General features: G+C 43.2%; 1 protein-coding gene across 3 annotated transcripts in view; it reads right to left on the bottom strand.

Moving 5' to 3' along the window:
• PRDM16 (PR/SET domain 16) overlaps positions 1-19,088 on the bottom strand; it is an 895,576-nt gene that overhangs the window by 125,960 nt on the left and 750,528 nt on the right. Inside the window, exon 1 of one of the 3 annotated variants that reach the window (XM_030222587.1) lies at positions 856-950. The exons of the other annotated variants lie outside the window; for them this stretch is intronic. The gene's annotated coding sequence lies outside the window, so the exon portion shown is untranslated. Of the gene's footprint in view, positions 1-855; positions 951-19,088 lie in introns of those variants that run through there. 3 annotated transcript variants of the gene reach the window in all.

Below are 19,088 nucleotides of genomic sequence, written 5' to 3'. Positions count from 1 at the left end.
TAATTGCCATTCTATATTTTATATGGAGTTCTGTTCTGCAAAATTTCTTTAAGTCTCTCGTTTCATTTTCTCTGTTCTTTCTGCTAATTAGTGGATATAACACGAAATAGAAGTTATGCCATTGGTTTCAACACAGGTAGAGAAGATGACCCCCCCCCCCCCCCATGCCATTGCATTGCTGAATCAAAGGTTAAAAACTTGAAATACTGGTCAGCGTTGTTTTTACGAACTGCATTAGAATGGAAAAAAATCCTACGTGAATGGTGTGTAATTAATGGAGCCCTCTAAATGTAATTGTAATGCATACATAAGTGTTTCACGCAAAAATAAAAGCACTGTTAAAATAGGTGAATTGCATACGAAAAACATTGCGCAGCTAGAGAAAGTGCATGTCTGTGTATTAAAATGAAGCGTAATTGTGTTAACATTATCTGGTGTGTTCGGGGATATATTCCGAGCAACTGAGAAAACAAAGGATTTCTAACTACAGGGAGCTGCCACTAACTTCCTCCACTAGGGGGCGGTATTTACTAATGAAAAATGGGGCTTGGAAACGTTACAGTAGAGATTCACGCTTACCTCATATACACAACGCAACACACGTTTAACTATCGCTCTCAAAAGCATAAAGCCCTCGTTTTAACCCACTTTATAAAGTTAGGAGAAGCAAAATACCTGGAAAGGAAACTGGAAAGTAAGTATGAAACTTTTATTTTTGTTAGTACCAAAAGTGTAAACTTTCAGACCCAAGAAAACTCCCTTTCGAAATCAAAACAGTTGCTTAAGTGATAGCAAAAGTACGGACAAGCGCGTCTGCACTGCGGGGGGAAAGTAAAGACAGATAAAACGTCTAACCTTTTCTTCTCTCTCTTTGCAAGGTGCGCCAACTCAAGAGTCTGCAGAGAAGTTTAGGGCTCCTCAGCTATCCCATGAGCAGTGCAGTGGTGCCGTTTGCCTGCACCATGCTTTCCCATGTGGAGGGTGCGCTGGGGGGCCTGCAGACCGCACAGGCACTGGGGGTCCTGTCCTGTCTACCGCATCCTCCTCATTCTGTGGGGCTTCATAGCTGATTATCCTGCCCGGCTCTCAATGGTCTGAGATTCAAGACCCAAGACACTCCCCCTCCTCTCATCAGTGAAGACTGATCTCTCTAGAGACCCCTCCCTTACATTATCTGCTGTCTGTATCAGGGACTACAAGAAGCAGCTCCTTAATCAGAGGAAGTCCCTCACTGGCATTTTACCATTCCAAGTTCAGATCCGGCTCCTCTTTTTTTTTTTTTTTTTTTTTCCATATTAGTTATTCATTAATGGCCTGGAATCAACTCAATATTTTTGTGATGGAGTCAGATGATAAGTTTGATCGTCTAATCACTTTTCTGAAAATGATTTTTTTTGTTACATTTAATAGGAAACCGGGCGATCTTTCCAGTGTATAATCCAGCCTACACTTGCAGGGAGGGCATTGCAAACCTGACTCTCTCAGATAAGAGCCGTTTTTCAAATGTTGATTTTCTCAACCTCTTGTCCCCGTTAAAATAGTAGGTCATCTTTTTGGAAAGAGCCCAGTTCAATAGTTGTTGCTAATTATTTCCTGGAAACAATTAGAAATAATGAAAAATGTCAGTGTTTTTGTTTAAGGAGTCACAGGCTGGAATGATAAAGTTTGAGAAGTTAAGGGCTCTGAGCGTGTTATGTGTCTGTACTAAACTGACCTTTGCCATTTCCAAACTGAACGTGTTTTTAATGATTGTACAAGTTCGAGTTCCCTCCTTTGTTTAAATCAAATGGAATAATATTTTAAACAAAACCCCACTAGGAAGTGAATTGGTCCAATTTTTGGTAAAATCTGAGGGAATAAGTTTTTGAGAAGGGATCAAAAAAAATCCTTCCTTTTAGAACTGAACACAATAAACTCATTCCTTCATTTATTTTAACATTAAAAAAAAAATAATCTGCGAAATCTAGAGGTTACCTTAAGGGAAACTAATAAACTGGAACCAAGTGATACTTGGTGCCCTGGTACTCCCCACAATTATCTTTCAGGACTCTAGCCTTCTCCTCCCAAAAGTTTGATAATTTAACTCAACAATCATGTTCAAGCAGACGCCTCCCCTTCTAGGAAGTTCCTATAAAAATGTTTAATTCAACATCATGTTTTTATATATTAAACTTTATTTCATGTTCATATGTATATACATAATGAGAACAGTTTCCAAATAAATGTGCTATTTCAAAATTGCCCAGCCCCATATGGGTTCAAGTACATGCAGAGGGCTGGTCAAGTTTGCTGTGCCTGTCAGGATCCATTGATTTACTTTGATTGCAGATGCTCAAAGTTGCCATCCTAGGGGAGCCCTTTTACTAAGCCGTGTGAGCACCTACGTGCGCCTGATGTGCGTCAATTTTGAGTTACCACCCGGCTACCACATGGCCCTTGCGGTAATTTTATTTTTGATGCGTGCCCTCTACGCACGCTGGAAAATATTTTTATTTTCTGGCGCATGGGCGGTAATCAGCATTTTACATGCATAGACCATTGCTGCCCAGTTACTGCATGAAACATTACCGCTGGCGGTAAAGTCTCAGACCCAAAATGGATGCGCGGCAATTAATCATGTTGCAGCACATCCATTTTTGGCAAAAGTTTTTTTTTAAAAAGGCATTTTTTACAGGCGTGCTGAAAAAGGATTCTGCGCACGCCCAAAACACGCGTCTACACTACCGCAGGCCATTTTTCAGCGCACCTTAGTAAAAGGGCCCCTAGGCATATACCTAGTCTGCCTAACGTTTATGCCCAGTCTTAGGAGGAAGGGGAGGACAGGAATGCAGAAAGCAAACTGGGCTTGCAAGGTTTCAGTTAGTCTGGTTTTAGCCAGCTTAGCAGGCATGTTATTGCGTGTGTAATGCACAAAGGGTCTCAACACTGCTTTTAACATTCACGGAAGCAGTGCATGAAAATGCTATGCAAATCTATGAAAATGAGCTCATTAATATTTAAAGTGAACATTCCGTGAAGTGAACATTCCGTGTGATCCACAGATGTTTCTGAGCAATGCACAGAAAAGAACGCGCACCTGTTACGTTCCAAATTTTCCAGCAGGCCTGAGCTGTTGTGTGAGGGCAACTTCTCGGTGGAGCCGCCTGGCAGCATTTTACAATAGTATCTGCATGCACATGTGTGTGGAAATATGCCATCTGCGTGTATCTATATGTGTATTTATACGTGTGTGTTCCTCCCATCAGAAAGCATTGTACTTGCATTTTTTAATAGTATCTGCAAGTATGTGGGAAATGTCCCGTCCGTTTATTGTCTGTAGAGAAATGTACCATGTGCGTATATTATATGTATGTGTGTTCTGCATGTAGCGGTGTCATGGAACAGTAAACAATAACTTAATCCTCATGTCTCTGATGTGGTTGTTAACATTCTGTTTTTTTTTTTTTTCATGGGCATGTGCATAACATTGACACTTACCATGAGACTTTTCTGAGCATGTGCTAGGTAGGCACTGTCTCTACAGGGCTGCATGTAGACTTTCCATATATCTGATTTGCATGCAGTTTCCTTTGAGTATTGATTACTGTTCCACGTTCGGTAAGTTCAGCGCTAGCTAATGACATACGCGGATGTTAATGGCAACTTTTGAGCATCCTTCCCTCAAACTGGTAGAATTTCCTCTCTTCCTGCTAAAAGTTTCATCCTTTTGCAAACATGCTCCTTGCTTTTGAAGATGAAATGCCTTGACCATTGGCATGTGACTTAATAGGTGATTTGCTTCTCAGCCTTTTCATGGCTAAAGTCCAAGTGTAGTATCCAAATTATTAGCTGAGCCTGAGACGGCCATGTAGCTGACACTGAGAACCTGTGCCATAGGGGGAGGAGCTTAACTACCCACTGACCAATCCCACTGAGGACATGACATTGATTGGCCATTCGTAATGTATAACTTCCGCTCAAAACTGACCCATAGTATTTTCAGCATTGCCAGCTTTGTGAGTGCCTCTGCTAAAAACAGACATATTTTAATTGGGATATTTATCTAAAGATAGATCTGCTTCTTACCTGTAACCATTTGAACAGATAACTTATATTCCTGTGACTGAATTTTGCCACTGAACATGTAACATTTTCACTGTCTTCACCCATTTCAAACCACATTCCCTTTTAAATGTATAACTCTGGCCATGGTGTGATTAAAACAACCAAAATTATATGTTTATTCATGAAGAATTTATTCTTAAAAAGCACTTATGTAGTCAGGGCTGCTGCCGACTGTACAAGTACTTTTGAATGTGTGTTTTTTTTTTCATATTTCACCTGCAACTGGTCTTTTGTTTAAAAAAAAGAAAAAAGGTCAGTTAACCAACGTTTGTCTATATCCCAGTGGTATTATCTTATCAGCACATAAGGGGGGGGGGGGGGGGGGAGATAATCAGTGTGAGCTATTATTAAGACAGGTTATTTTACTGTTATCACAAGTAACTAGGTCTCTTTGTATAAAATGGGATCTGTACTAAAATAGCATGTTAGTGGTAAAGTAACCCATCTTAATGGTAGCCCACGTTGATAACTTCCCCCCTGGTGTGAAGAGTTTCAGTATCTGGTAACTAGAGTCGATATTATGATGTCATAATGCCTCAGTCCACCAATGCCTAAGAACTAACCTCATCAGTGATGTCACAATTGCTTGATTGCTCTATATTTGGTTCACTTTTATTACATATAGCAGTGATTTCAATTTCTAGACATATTTTTGCTTTCTTTAATTAAGGGGGGGGGGGAAGTTATCAATTTGGGCAACTGTTAAGATGTGTTATTTTACTGTTAAGCCCAGTTAATAATATCTAGGACTCATTGTGTAAAACAGGACCTGTGTTAAAATAGTATGAGTTGGTGGTAAAATAACACATCTTAATTGTATCCCCACATTGATAACTTCTCCACTTAGTGTGAAGTGTTTCAGTCTCTGGCAACCAGAGCTGATATTGTGATGTCATAATGCCTCATTCCACCAATGTCTAAGAGCCAACCTCATCAGTGATGTCAGTGTGGCTTGACTGCCCTATATTTGGCTCACTTTTATTACATGTATCAGTGATTTCAATTTCTAGAGACATTTCTTTTTTTCTTTAATTAAGGGTATAATTATCAATATGAGCTCAATAGGGTTTACCATATGGCTCCAGAAAAAGGAGCTTATAATGTGGGCTGAAGCGGATGTAGCTGTGTCAATCATAAGTACATAAGTACATAAGTAATGCCACACTGGGAACAGACCAACGGTCCATCGAGCCCAGCATCCCGTCCACGACAGCGGCCAATCCAGGCCAATCCAGGCCAAGGGCACCTGGCAAGCTTCCAAAAGTGAACAATACTGGTGCCAGTAGGGCTCCCACCCCTGTTGGTCAGCATTTTGCAGGACCAGGACACTGTACCAGTGACTTCACAGTGAGAATCCTGAAAGGTAACTTTAAAACCATACAAGAACGTAAGACCTTTGAAGTCAGAATGACTTTTTTCACTGTCAGCTAGCACATTTGCTTATTTCCGATCTGACGAAGAAGGGCAACCTTCGAAAGCTAATCAAGAAATGTATTAAGTTATGTCCAATAAAAAAAGTATCATCTTATTTTCTTTTCCATGTTCTATTTTGTTTGATTTCTATTGATAACTTACATAAGAGGAATTCCATCCTCTTTATCATTTTGGTGACTCTTCTTTGAACCTTTTCTAATTCCACTCTATTTTTTTTTTAGATACGATGTCTACAATTGAATGCAACACTCAAGGTGAGGTCGCACCTTACACAACATGAAGTCGATGTTCTGAGGAGCTATTTTAAATTGTAAAATATAAGTTTGTCTTGATGTTCCTAGATTGATCCACAAGAGACAACAACAGTTCCTAAAGATGCGGTCTAAGGTTTTGCAACCGGGAGATTTGTTTTGGCTGAATTTTCATTGTGTGATTAAATTGAATTCTGTTAAATATATCTATTTTGATCCTAAACACTTAAGGGGTCCTTTTATTAAGGTGCGCTGAAAAATGGCCTGCGATAGTGTAGGCACGGGTTTTGAGCGCGCGCAGAATCATTTTTCAGCGCAGCTGTAAAAAAGGCCTTTTTAAAATTTTTGCATGGGGCAAAATGAAAATTGACGCATGTCTATTTTGGGTCTGAGACCCTACCGCCAGCCATTGACCTAGCGGTAAAGTCTCACACGGTAACTGGGCGGTAATGACCTAAGTGCGCCAATTGGCATGCGTCTGATATGCGCGGCAGAAAATATAAAATATTTTTCAGCCGCGCGTATTGGACGGGCGGCAAAAATGAAATTACCACAACAGCCATGCGGTAGCCGTGCAGTAACTCCATTTTGGCGCATGTTGGGCGTGCGTAGACACTTACGCGGCTTAGTAAAAGGGCCACTTAGTGATGTTTTTCAATAGTAGGATGATGGCAACTCCTCCTCCACTTTTGGTAGCTCCTGGTACATCTATTCCATAATTTGAAGAGTTTTGCCCTTTACTTTCTCTGGGCTCCTTTTACTAAGTGGCAGTAAGCCCAACGCAGACTTACTGCTCACTATAATGGAAGTACCGACAGGCTACCACAGCAGCCTGGCGGTATTTCTCATCCCTACTGCACTGTCATTTTTGGCGCTACAAAAATTTATTTTTGTAGTGCCATACTGTACCCAGCAGTAATCGGGCAGTGCTATGCGCTGCCCGGTTACCGGCGCCAGGTTAACAGGGGAGCTCTTACCGTCACCTCAATGGGTGGCGGTAAGGGCTCCTTCCCGAAATGTCTGTGCAGCCGGTGCTTTACTTGCCGCCTGGCCATTTACTGCAGGAAAGTGAGACCTTCCCTTTTTCCAGCTGCAGTAAAAGCGGGCCTTGGCGTGCGTGTAAAACATGCACCGACGTCACAGCCAGCCCCCTGTAGCTGCAGCTTGATAAAAGGGGCTTTATATTCATTTATTTGTTTGATTTGTGCCTTGCCCCATGTTGATTATGGTGGAGATGGTTCATGAGCATATTTTCCTACTGGTGTATTGTTTTTATTTATTGTACAATTTTCATGTTGTTATCTTTGCTGTTACATGAGTTATTCTTGGAAATAATTGTAAATGTTTAAAAATAAAACAGACTGGCCTGCTCTGGCCTTTATTCGTATTAACCATCTTCCTTTAATATCCTTTAAAAGACTCACCTATGAAATTCAGGATACATGAACGGAGTGACTATACATTTATGTAATTTTGCTGAATTATTTAAAAACTGGCAAGTCATTGAGCTCCTGAAGTAGTAATTTTGACAGGTTTTACTTCATAATATAGACTGGTAATTATTGCACCAGAGTCCTTTGTCTGCGTAAGAATCATTTGATATTTTTTTCCCTTTGCTCTTAAGCCATGCTTTTCATATTAATACCCAAGCATCCAGCAAGTTCTCCAGGAGCTCCAAATATTTCATTCATAATAAGGCGACACGAATTTGTTCTGAATTAAAACAGAAAATCCTGTCCCTACAAAAAAAAAAAGGAATCAATTCATGAGACTATTATGGGCATAATCGAAAGAGAATGGCACCCATCTTTCGACACAAATCGGGAGATGGGCGTCCTTCTCCCAAGGTTGCCCAAATCGGCATAATTGAAAGCCGATTTTGGGCATCCTCAACTGCTTTCCGTCGTGGGGACATCAGTTCCCGGGGGCATGTTGGAAGCGTACCGAAGGCAGGATGGGGGTGTGCTTAAGAGATGGGCGTCCTCGGCCGATAATGGAAAAAAGAAGGGCGCCCCTGACAAGCATTTGGCCGACTTTACTTGGTCTATTTTTTTTTCACAACCAAGCCTCGAAAAGGTGCCCAAACTGGCCAGATGACCACCAGAGGGAATCGGGGATGACCTCCCCTTACTCCCCCAGTGGTCACCAGCCCCCTCCCACCCAAAATAAAAATTAAAATACATTTTTTCCAGCCTCTATGCCAGCCTCAAAAAGCAGAGGTCCCAGCACAGATCCCTGAGGGACCCCACTAACTACCCTTCTCCATTGCGAATATTGACCTTTTAACCCTACTCTCTGTTTCCTATCTTTCAACCAGTTTTTAATCCACAGTAAGACACTACGCTGTAGGACCGGATACGAGGAGAGTGAAAACTGCTCGCCACGGACCCTGAAGAAGGATCGAAACTCTGGCCATAGAATTTAGGTGCAGAACTTGCTAAGCGTATTCTGTAACGATGTGTGCTGAACTTCTAACGTGTGGAGGCAAAAAGGGGCGTGGTTATGGGCAGAGAAATGGGCATTCCAAAATTTAGGCATCTAGTTATAAAATATGGCCCACTGCGCCTAAATCTACGAGCTGAGATTTACAGCAGGTTTTCATTGGTGCAAATGGTTATGTACAGATATTGGCACGAAAATATTAACTAAGCATATTCTATAATTGACACCTATTTTTTAGGTGCCATAATTAATATTTGATATACCGCCTTTTCTATGAGAAGGTAGTAAGATGGTACCTTTTTATTTTTGGACTAACAATACATTTTTTGATTAGCTTTCAAAGGTAACCCTTCTTCAGACAGAAATAAGCAAATGTTGATAAATATCAGAATATATAAGTGAAACACAAACCCATTCCAAGGACAGTCTCACAGGAAAAGGGAGGGTAGGTACAGGGAGAGCTGGGTGGGCGAGAGACCGGGAGAGATGGATGGCTGATAAGAGAGTGACAAAGCAGCAGAATTTTATGGTTTATAGTTGGATAGAAAGCCCAGATCTTTGTTAAGTCCTGTCTGGTGGGTGTCAAAATATTTCATCATTTTGACTTCAAAGGTCTTGCGTTCCTGGATTGTCTTAAAATTTCCTTTTAGTATTCTCAATTTAAGATTATTGATGAAATGTTCTGGTTTTGTAAAGTGCTGTCCCACATAGGTGGCGTCCTGGCTGGCATTAAAATGTTTAATATTATGTCTATATAAATTAAACCTCGTCTTTAGCATCTCCAATATCGCACCCTTCTTTGAAAAGGTCAAAGCCGACTATGTTGGGGGCGTTCTGGAGGCAGAGTCAGAACTTGGCCACTAGGGGCTGATATTCAGCCCTTAGGCAGCTAAGTTTAGCCCATAAATGGGACCGCATAAAAGTCTGCCCTATTTCATGTGCTAATGTAACCCATGGCCGATTAACTGCTGAATACCGACTTACGCTGCTGTGTCTTAGCCGGCTCATAAATAACTGGATAGTCAAAGCTGAAGCCTGAACAGGGCTTGGCTTTGAACATCTGGGAATAACCCTGTTGGCGCTGAGCAAAATGTTCACCGCTGCTGGCTGAGTATCAGGCCTATTATTTATATTTTTTGTAATTTTTTTGAGTGGGTGCCTGTCACGGGCAGGGAATGGGCATGGGAGCATTATCCAGATGGTTCATTTACAAGTACGTACGATAACTGATATAGCGGAATCAGAAAAGGTTCAAAGAAGAGCAAGCAAAATGATAAAGGAGATGGAACTCCTCTCGTACGAGGAAAGGCTAAAGAGGTTAGGGCTCTTCAGCTTGGAAAAGAGACGATTGAGGTCTACAAAATCCTGAGTGGTGTAGTATGAGTAGAAGTGAATCGATTTTTTTTACTCATTCCGAAAGTACAAAGACTAGGGGACACTCGAGGAAGTTACATGGAAATACTTTCATAACAAATAAGAGGAAATATTTTTTCACTCAACGAAGAATTAAGTACTGGAACTCTTTGAGATAAAGCATCCAAAGAATATGCGTTTCAATGAAAATCGCAGTGAATTTTGATTCAGAAGCTGCAAATCCACCGCTGGGTGCAGAAATGTATTTCTGTGCTAACCTGCCATTTTAGCCCCATTTCAGCACCTTCCATTCATTGGACCTTGTTTCCATGCTGAAATATGGCACAGAATTAGTGCTTAACTGTAGGCGCCATTTATATGAGTGTATTTATAGAATAATGTTTAGGCAGATTTTGGCATACATGCAGGAAACCCAGAACTGTGAAATCTATCCACAACCATCTTAACTTCACGAAGTCACTGAAAACCAACTTGTTTAAGAAGGCCTACCCCCCTGACCCAAATTAACTTTCTACTTCCCGCGACACAGCAAAACTATGGACCGTATTGGACTTTTATCACCACCCCCTCTTTATTTCTTTGTTGCTTTTATTTATGTTTCTTACATGCCTAATACTATATTGTGTATTTGTATTTTACCGAACCGGAGCCTGCCTCTACGGTATTGTGTAAGCCACATTGAGCCTGCAACTAAGTTGGAAAATGTGGGGTATAAATATGTTAAATAAATAAATAAAGCTCTGGAACTCTTTGCCGGAAGATGTAATAACAGCAGTTAGCACATCTGGGCTTAAAAAAGGTTTGGACAAGTTCCTGGAGGAAAAATCCATAGTCTGCTATGGAGACAGACATGGGGAAGCTACTCCTTGCCCTGGGATTGGTACCAAGGAAAGTTGCCACTATTTGGGTTTCAGCCAGGTACTTTTGACCTGGATTGGCCACTGTTGGAAACAGGATACTGGGCTAGATGGATCATTGGTTGGACCCAGTATGGATATTCTTATGTTCTTATGGTCACAGGGTAAACATGGAAGCAACTTACACCTCCTAAATAGGAAGCAGTAAGTGCTTCCATGTTATTTTTTTTTGCAAATCTCACACACTAATGAAAAGATTAGTGCAAGATTTGCAAAAAAACAAAACAAAAGAAAATTCTTAAAATGCTGGCATCTTAAATATGTGCTTATCACACGGGAAAATCCTGCAGTAAAGTGTGCTAAATCCATATTTTAATGCATTTTAATAAAGGGGCTTCTTAGCTTGTTAATTTTATAAATATTAGGATGTACAGGCAAAAATATTTGCTTTGTTTGGTTTCCTGTGTTATTTGTAATGTTTTTTTTCTTTTAATTTTGGGGCTGTTTATTTAATAGTGCTCATTCTTGCATCATAGTGCACACTAATAATGATACAGGAAACCCCCCAAAGTTTCTTTTTTTTCCCTATAATTTTGGGTTAAAAATTACATGAAATGACACAAGATACATTGTTGAGGTTTCCCATGAGGTTTCGAGTGAATGCGCATCCTTCGTAAATATTACTGGTGGGTAGCTGCAAAACGTCTGTTTCATGCTGCTTCCTGTGTTGTTTATGGGAATTTTTTTATTTTTATTCAGGTTTTCTTGGCACTTTTGTCATTACAGGAGCAATGAGGCACTATTTGTAAAGAGGACACACTTTTATCGGCAAATGAAAAAACAAAAATGTGGTGTGTTTTTTTTTTCTGCTCATTTAACAAGCTGCTGTGGTTTGCTTCTTCCCACAGACTCAGTAGACCACTTAGTACAAGATGAAGCTAGAATATGGTAGATTTAAAACAAATAGGAGAAAGTTTTTCTTTACTCAGCATGTAGTTGGACTCTGGAACTCGTTGCTGGAGAATGTAGTGACAGCAGCTGGCCTTACGCAGTGGCGTTCCTAGGGGGGAGCGGTGGGTGCGGTCTGCCCTGGGTGCACGCTGCTGGGGGGGTGCCGCGCGTGCCTATCCTTCATTCGTTCCATGCTCCCTCTGCCCTGGAACAGGTCCTGTTCCGGGGCAGAGGGAGCATGGAATGAACGACAGGCGCGCGCGCGGCACCCCCCCAGCGGCGTGCACCCGAGGGGGTTCTTTCACGGGGGGTGTCCTTTTGCCGGGGGGGGGGGGGGGGTTTGCTGCACCCGGGGGGGGGCGGGGCGGGGCGCATCGGCGATCCGCCCCGGGTGTCAGCCCCCCTAGGAACGCCACTGGCCTTACAGAGTTAAGGGGGGGTTGGACAGATTCCTGAAGTAAAAGTCCATTGAACATTATTAAATATTTTTTTTTTTGGGGGGGGGGGGGGGGTTGCTGGATTGTTGAGGCCTGGATTGGCTGCTGTTGGAGACAGGATGCTGGGCTTGATGGACCCTTGGTCTTTTCCCAGTATGGCGGTGCTTATGTGCCTGGTAGCCCCTATGGTAGGAGGGGAATCCTTTGGGGAGGAGTTATGTGTGGGAGGGGGCTGATGTGCAGGGGGCTTGTGTTTGGAGGGACTGCAGATCAGGGGGTAATCATCAGGGGGGGGGGGGTGGAGGTGGCAGGTGAAATACTGTGGGCCTCGTCAGATGTGGTCCAAGACCATCGCATCGCATTTCCTGATGCTCTTGGGCCAATGGAGGTGGCTCGAGTCGCAGGTACTTTTAAGTCCTTTACCATGGGAGTCAGCAACGTGCGATACAGAGAACCACGACTGATGACTCCCCTGGTAAATCAAGTTAATAATTTCTTTCCCCAAGTCTTCAAAATTTCTGTTATGTATTTTAAACACAAGAAATATTTATGCCTACAGTCAAATTAAGCATTAGAGAACATCTTTGAACTGATCTTAGTTACAAAATGACACCTTGGAGGCATTAGATGAATCTTTCAATATTTGTGTTTTTGCCTTACTTTGCATCAGATGAGAGCTAAGTGCAAAAAGGATGGAAATATCAATTTGACGTCAGAGCAAATAGTGGCTGGAATTAAGCATAAACCCTCACTTATGGAGATAATTTATCTCCAAGAAATACAGTACAAAATATATATTTTTTGAGCCCTTACATATCCAAGAAGCATGCATTTAGAGTAAGATTTGCCCATGCTGGCCTATTTACCTTTTTTATTTATGTGGCTTTAACGCAGGCCTTTTCAGTAGCAGCTCAAAGTGAATTACATTCAGGGGCTGTAGGTATTTCTCTGTCACTGGAGCACTGTTCCCTCTGCTCTGAGAGGGAGTCCTCCACCTACAGACCTGTCAGTGGAGGGCGCTGTTTCACTGTCACATGTTCAATAGTAAGAGACAGGCAAGATCGGTAGGACTCCAGGGAACCTGCCTGTTCCTAGTGATGGAAGACATAATATTGAAACAGCATCTCCCACTGGCAGCAATGCAGTTGGAGGTGATGCGCCGGGGGAGGGGGTGTGTGGAGGTCATACGCTGGGGGGGGGGGAGAGGTGATGCGCCAGGGGGTGCACAGAGGTGATCCGCCGCAGCCGACATAGGAACGCCACCGTCTGGGATGTTATGGTAACCTGATGAAAATCATTGTACCAGCCAGAAGTTCCTACAAAATACTTATAAGCAATCATGATAAATTGCTACTCATCTGTATGCAGAATAACTTCTAGTGTATCATTTCATTCTCATCTTAAGTTGCAGAGGGGGCTTCACCCAATTCGCCAACATGTCACAAATGAAAATGTGTTCCAAACGGATGTGAAGACAAAATTACTGATTGGCTCTTCAACATTAAACTTGAATTTGCATGAGATACATTTGCATATAATGAAGACAGTGCATGCAAATATAGCTCATACATATTCATTGTGGTTATCCTGAAAACCAAAGTAGCTAGGTGTGTCCCGAGGACTGGGTTGAGAACCCTTGCTATTGGTACACACACACACATATGTACATAAGTACATAAGTAATGCCACACTGGGAAAAGACCAAAGGTCCATCGAGCCCAGCGTCCTGTCCACGACAGTAGCCAATCCAGGCCAAGGGCACCTGGCGAGCTTTCCAAACGTACAAACATTCTATACATGTTATTCCCGAAATTGTGGATTTTTCCCAAGATCCATTTAGTAGTGATTTATGGACTTGTCCTTTAGGAAACAGCCCAACCCCTTTTTAAACTCTGCTAAGCTAACCGCCTTCACCACGTTCTCCAGCAACGAGTTCCGGAGTTTAATTATGCGTTGGGTGAAGAAAAATTTTCTCCGATTTGTTTTAAATTTACTATACTGTAGTTTCATCGCATGCCCCCTAGTCCTGGAAATCGTAGCACTCATGCAGCTGAGATCATGTGGCCTACCCCCCCCCCCCCCCCCCCCCACCACCAAAAGAAATGCAGACACAACTAGTTGCAGAACTAGGTTTTTTTGAAAGGCTGCTTTATCCAGTGTATAAAGTTCAGCATAAAAGTTTAAGTTCTCTCAACATACTTGGCAAATAGCAATATCCATTGCTGTTTTATTTTATATTTTAAACAAAGAAAAACTTATTTCACAGTTTGGAAGCTGACAGCCTATTCATCACTGTCAGTGTCTGACATAACTGTCTACTGTTTTTAATGAAGGAAATTCCATCGCTGATTGCTGTTCATTTATTTTTTTTTTTTTTCCTGTGGCCAAAAGATGAGTTTTATGATCACCATCAATGGCACTTCAGTTTTCCCATCAGAGAGGTCGTCTTTGGGCCAGAAGCTTCCCACCACTTCAGTACCTTTGAAAGAGGTCCATCCTACTGACGTTAGCTCAATGAAGGCCTCTCTTGACTGATTTGGGTAAAGAGCTCTGTGCCAGCCGCATAAAAACACACACCTATCAGTGGTTTGTAAGCGTTTCAGGACAGGGTTTCTATAACTACTGGCCTTTTATCTGTTTGCCGTTTCATGTTCTACTGTATTCCCTTGCAACCCTGTGCGTATTGAATGTCTGCTTAGTTCAGGGCTTCCCAAATCTGTCCTGGGAACCCCACTGCCAGTCAGGTTTTGAGACTATGCCATAGAACCAATTCTATAAATGGCACCTTAAAAATAGGCACAAGCTTGCTAGTAATTAATTTGAAACTCCAAAACCACAGCTTCACACTTACTGTGTACAACAATGGATACAGGAGCAAGTGTCACCCTGAATTAAATAGGAATCAATCAACATCTAAAGTGGAGAAAAAGGGGGTTCAGTAACGCCACCCAGCCAGTCCAAGATAATCGGACTATAAGGCGTGGGCCCGGCGCAACATCATATAGCCCCCCAAAAACTCCACACTCAGTTGAATGTCCGAAAAATCAAAGGTAGACAAATGCCTATATCCGGAATAGTGAGATCACAGAGTGAATCTATATCACGGAATGTATCTATGGGTTACGATTGAAGCTACAGACTGAGAGTGCAACACCATTGTGGTTGGATTTAAGATAAGTGATCAGTAGCATCATCAGAGCACTAAATTGTAAAGTAGAAAACAGATACATTCCGTGATATAGATTCACTCTGTGAAAACGAAGAGCCGGCAGGCGCGCGGCATCCCCCCCCCAGCGGCGTGCACCCGGGGGGGGGGTTCTTTCACCGGGGGGGGGGGCGTCACACTGTTCCGGGGGGGCGCTGCACCCGGAGGGCGGGTCGCATCGGTGATCTGCCCCGGGTGTCAGCCCCCCTAGGAACGCCACTGGTGTGTTTACTAACCTTCAGTGGCGTACAAAGGGGGGGGGTGGGGGCGGTCCACCCCGGGTGCACGTCACTGGGGGGGGGGGGTGCCGCACGCCTGTCGGCTCCGCTCGTTCCGTGCTCCCTCTGCCCCGGAGCAGGTTACTTCCTTTTCCGGGGCAGAGGGAGCATGGAACGAGCGAAGCCAACAGGCACGCGGCACCCCCCCCCCCCCAGCAGGTAAAAATGCACCCGGGGGGTGTGTCCTTTCGCCGGGGTTGGGGGGGTCACGCTGCACCCCGGGGGGGGGGGGCACATCGGCGATCCGCCCCGGGTGTCAGCCACCCTAGGAACGTCACTGCTAACCTTTATTCCCACACAAACAAGAGAAGAGAAAACTAGAGGTCTATAGCAGTGAAACAGGAAGCAAACTGAGCACACTAGATGGGTTTTGCAGTCCTGTAGCACACAAGAGCACGGTGTACAGCCCTTACTCTCAATTTCAATACCTAATGGCATACTGCAGTGGTTCCCAAACTTGGTCCTGGAGGCACCCCAGCCAGGTGGAGTCAGTGTATGCAAATCTCTCTCATGAATATTCAGTGTGGATATCCTGAAAACCTGACTGGCTTGGGAACCACTGCTATACTGTAAACCTGAAAACAGCAGGGTAGGCTCTTAAACACCCACAGTTTTTTTTGTTTTGTTTGTTACATTTGTACCCCGCGCTTTCCCACTCATGGCAGGCTCAATGCGGCTTACATGGGGCAATGGAGGGTTCAGTGACTTGCCCAGAATCACAAGGAGCTGCCTGTGCCTGAAGTGGAAATTGAACTCAGTTCCCCAGGACCAAAGTCCACCACCCTAACCACTAGGCCACTCCTCCACTGTTGCTACAATTTGAGATTCTACATGGAATGTTGCTATTCCACTAGCAACATTCCATGTAGAAGTCGGCCCTTGCAGATCACCAATGTGGCCGAGCAGGCTCCTGCTTCTGTGAGTCTGACGTCCTGCACATACGTGCAGGACGTCAGACTCACAGAAACAGAAGCCTGCGCAGCCTTCTACATGGAATGTTGCTAGTGGAATAGCAACATTCCATGTAGAATCTCCAATAGTAGCAACATTCCATGTAGAATCTCCAATAGTATCTATTTTATTTTTGTTACATTTGTACCCTGCGCTTTCCCACTCATGGCAGGCTCAATGCGGCTTACACGGGGCAATGGAGGGTTAAGTGACTTGCCTGTGCCTGAAGTGGAAATTGAACTCAGTTCCCCAGGACCAAAGTCCACCACCCTAACCACTAGGCCACTCCTCCACTGTTGCTACAATTTGAGATTCTACATGGAATGTTGCTATTCCACTAGCAACATTCCATGTAGAAGTCGGCCCTTGCAGATCACCAATGTGGCCGAGCAGGCTCCTGCTTCTGTGAGTCTGACGTCCTGCACGTATGTGCAGGACGTCAGACTCACAGAAACAGAAGCCTGCGCAGCCTTCTACATGGAATGTTGCTAGTGGAATAGCAACATTCCATGTAGAATCTCCAATAGTAGCAACATTCCATGTAGAATCTCCAATAGTATCTATTTTATTTTTGTTACATTTGTACCCTGCGCTTTCCCACTCATGGCAGGCTCAATGCGGCTTACACGGGGCAATGGAGGGTTAAGTGACTTGCCCAGAGTCACAAGGAGCTGCCTGTTGTGCCTGAAGTGGGAATCAAACTCAGTTCCTCAGTTCCCCAGGACCAAAGTCCACCACCCTAACCACTAGGCCACTCCTCCACTCTCGTCTCCATATCACTACTGAAACTGGTACATAAACAGCAGATGCATTTTTTGTTTTCCCCTGAACAGAAGTAAGAATGAGTAAAGAAATACCGCCCGTCTGTGATGCAATTGGAAACAAGGCAGAAAAAAAAAAAAATCAAAGCCAAACTTGTAATTACATTAAACCTTTGCATTTTTATTGGCAATAGGTACCTCGTTAACCTAATCTAACTGGCACGGTGAAAGTCGTTTTCATTGGAATCATGTCATCCCTAACATCATTTTTGTCTCACTTAAGCATGAGAATTTTGTTTGCATCTCTCTCTCTCTCTGTTTTATTTTGCAAAATTTGCTAAAAAGAATGCAGCATCCACAAGAATGGAGAGAGATAGATGTTTGCTACTTCAATGGTCTTATACTGAAATGCCTAAATACCAGAATGGCATTAAGGTAAAATTACTAGTGAAAAAACCAGGTTTCTGTCTGCCACAGCAGTTGGACTGTGGAAGTGTTACATAAAATCTTGGAAATTTTTTCTTTTTTAGTTTGATTGCCTAGTCATGTCGTTGCTGTCTTCCAAAATCCACATGAATAGAGTCCTGGTAAATTGCAGCTGTCTTACAAATTCTTGGAACTGCCTCCTGGCCCTTCATAGCTAGACAGATTTAGACTGGACTGCCAGGTTCAATTTATAAAAACACAATGCACTAAAATATTTCTGTACTAAATTTGTGCATGGTGTTTATTCCTCTTTCCCCTCCCAAGTGCACAATGCGACCTCTCCTGGTCCAATGAGAGGCTGTTCAGCTTTACGGATCCTCTTTCACAGGCTTTTCTACACAAGCGCACCAAAAAGTGGCCTGCGGTAGTGTGGGCGCATGTATTGGACACACGCTGGACCATTTCTCCAGCGCATCTGGAAAAAAAGGGGGGGGGGGGGTTGTTTCGGACTGGGAAATGGACGTGCGGCAAAATGAAAACCAGCGTATGTCTATTTATGGCCTGCGCCCTTAACGCCATCCACTGACTTAGCAGTAAGGGCTCATGCGTTGCCCGCGCAGTAACTGTCCAGCATGCGCCAACTGCTGACCACCGCCATGTTTTCAGCATGCACCAAACTCGGAATTATCACCAGGCACACGTGCTAGCTGGGCGGTAATGCTGATTTGACGCACGCTTAGAGTTTTGCAGGGATTTGGTTAATAGGCATGTGGTTAGTTAGCACTTCTTAAAAACATAAGTGTCCTGTCACTACAGTGTGATAAACTTTGCTGTTGCGGCACGTTAGTTAAAATTCACGCGTGGTAACTGCTATACCTTGGCAGTAACTGTTGACGGCACTTCCAGCAGCTAACACAGAGAAAATTATTTTACTATATATTAAGGGCTAGAGTCTATATATGATAACAAAAAAATCAGCACAGAAAAAAAATGCTATTCTATAAGCTGTGCTTAAAGTTAGGTGCAGTTTATAGAATAGCGCTTAAGTCTCGTGTGTAAATTTAGGTGCGTCCATTTGCACCAACAAGAATGTGGAGCAAATGCCCCTGCCTAAATTTAATCCCTTAGTCTATAATCGCGCACGTAACCAAAAACCACGCCCGTGTCACTTGATTTGTCTACTAGCAAGCTTATCACCAAAGGTCTTCCTAAAGACCCTTACAACAGATCATCACATCACGTGCTACCTACTGCACATATCAACAGTTCTTCCTGGCGTCTGAGACTCAATAAACGACACGTTATTGAGCAAGACTCCTGATGCAGGCCTGATGGCCGAAACACAACAGTTGTGTCGAATCTTTTCATCAATAAACAAGTTTTTTAAGATTCTTGTCTCCAGGATTTGAATTTCCGTGGTCAAACATCCCACTCTCACTTATATACTTGTGTTTTTCTGTGGGGAGTTCGAGTTCTCCGCTTGGCTGCGGATTCTTTTGAACATCTGACCTTGACTATCTCATTTCCACGCCCCCTTTTTCAGGACCTGCAGAAAATTTAGGTGTGGATCACGCAGCTAAATTTAGGCACATACAACTTCATTGATTCCAATTAGCA

The sequence above is a fragment of the Microcaecilia unicolor genome, chromosome 13 (genome assembly GCF_901765095.1).
Source record: "Microcaecilia unicolor chromosome 13, aMicUni1.1, whole genome shotgun sequence".
Lineage (NCBI taxonomy): Eukaryota > Metazoa > Chordata > Amphibia > Gymnophiona > Siphonopidae > Microcaecilia > Microcaecilia unicolor.
Note: the sequence above shows the minus strand (reverse complement) of the source record. Positions and strands in the feature narration are given on the sequence as shown.